We start from the raw sequence: 1,778 nt of genomic DNA, 5'->3' as shown, positions 1-1,778 counted from the left end.
TAATAAAAGGCACACGAGCACTGAGAGCCGCTCCACAACACCTATACCTATATACCTTCACATCTACGCCTACACTTATACAGATACGCCGGTACACTCACATATACACAGACACATACACCTACAACCCTACATATACACCTACGCCTAACCCTGCACACATATACCTGCAGCTTTACATACACACGGACACATACACATACAATTACATCCATTCATCTACACATACACCCAAACCTACACGGACATATACACATACACCTATACCTACTCTTACACTTACAGGCACACATACATCTACACAACTATACATCTATACATACACACCTACACCTGCAGCTACACCTACCTATACTTACACCTACACACCTACACCTACACACCTACATCTACACTTACACCCACACCTACCCCTACACCTATACACACACACACACATCTACACATACACCTACACCTAAACATACACATATCCCTACACCTATACACCGACATCTACACAACACTCACATTTGCAGCCTTGTCTGGCAACGGCACTATGCATTTGCTTACCATGATACCTCAGCTTTGAGTCTGCGCTCTGACTCCTGCATCGAATGTGTATTGCTTATAGTGATTACGTCACCGTTAATAGTAAAAGTTAAAAAAATATTTCCACTTTTCCACAAAATGTAAGTAATTCTGTTAATTTTTTATGGATAAATTACTGCATTATACTTCCTAGTTTACTATATTGTTCAATGTAAACATACACTCGTGACTCATACATAGCCCATAGCAAGCAATTAATGTCAGGATCATAATATCAAATCGTCCACGTTTTTTGGATTTTTAACTAGTTGAGAAACAATCTTATCAGGTAAGAATTTGACGATACATTTATTGCCGTTAGTACATAGTTTTCATGTAAAAAAATGGCAATTTTTTTTCCAAATATACACCATAGAAAATTCGTGACGTAGTTAATTTAACCTTAAAGCCGCACTATGCGCATCCAAACGCTAATTTCTCCAGTACTAGACTAGAAAATACTTCGTGTCATGCATAATCACACTACCTTATGGCAAAATAAACTCTAGTTCCTCCAATTTCAGTGCGCGTTTGCTTAAAACCCACAAGAAAGAGGTGCGAAATCTGGTAATCTGGCGCCAACGCTAAATTGTTTGCCAAACAATTTCGCCAAGAATCGGTTAGGTGACGTCCCATGTTTTTATCTTTGCTACACCCGTACCTACCGCTGTACCGCAGCACCGCTCCACGGTTCCTTGGCAGAGCAACACGAAAGTGTCAACAACATCGGAGAATTTGAACAACATTGGAGGTATTTTCAAATGCCTTTTATAAGACAACGCGCAGTGAAATGAGAGGAACTAGAGTTTATTTTGCCATAAGGTAGTGTTATTATGCATGACATGAAGTATTTGCTAGTCTAGTACTGGAGAAATTAGCGTTTGGATGCGCATAGTGCGGCTTTAACACGAAATCGAACGTTAAACACGGGTACTGCCGCGCTCGCGGGTGGTAATGTCCTCAGATTTCAAGAGATGGCCTTCGCGTGCGATATTTGACCAGGTCGGATATATAATCGTTTGCGAGATGCGCATACATTTCAGAAACATCACCACGAAGATGCACCAAAGTGCGCAAGCCTGGCGCTGCATGCCAGGTAGGCATTTTAATTAAAAGGGCAAATGTGAATACGCAAGACCACCCGGTAAAACCTGAATACGAATGCAGGCCATCGTTGGCAATCTCTTTCGGCAACGGCCGTATTATGC

Source organism: Priapulus caudatus, unplaced genomic scaffold, assembly GCF_000485595.1.
Source record: "Priapulus caudatus unplaced genomic scaffold, Priapulus_caudatus-5.0.1 Scaffold146, whole genome shotgun sequence".
In the NCBI taxonomy this organism is placed as follows: domain Eukaryota; kingdom Metazoa; phylum Priapulida; class Priapulimorpha; order Priapulimorphida; family Priapulidae; genus Priapulus; species Priapulus caudatus.
This window is presented reverse-complemented; position numbering follows the sequence as displayed.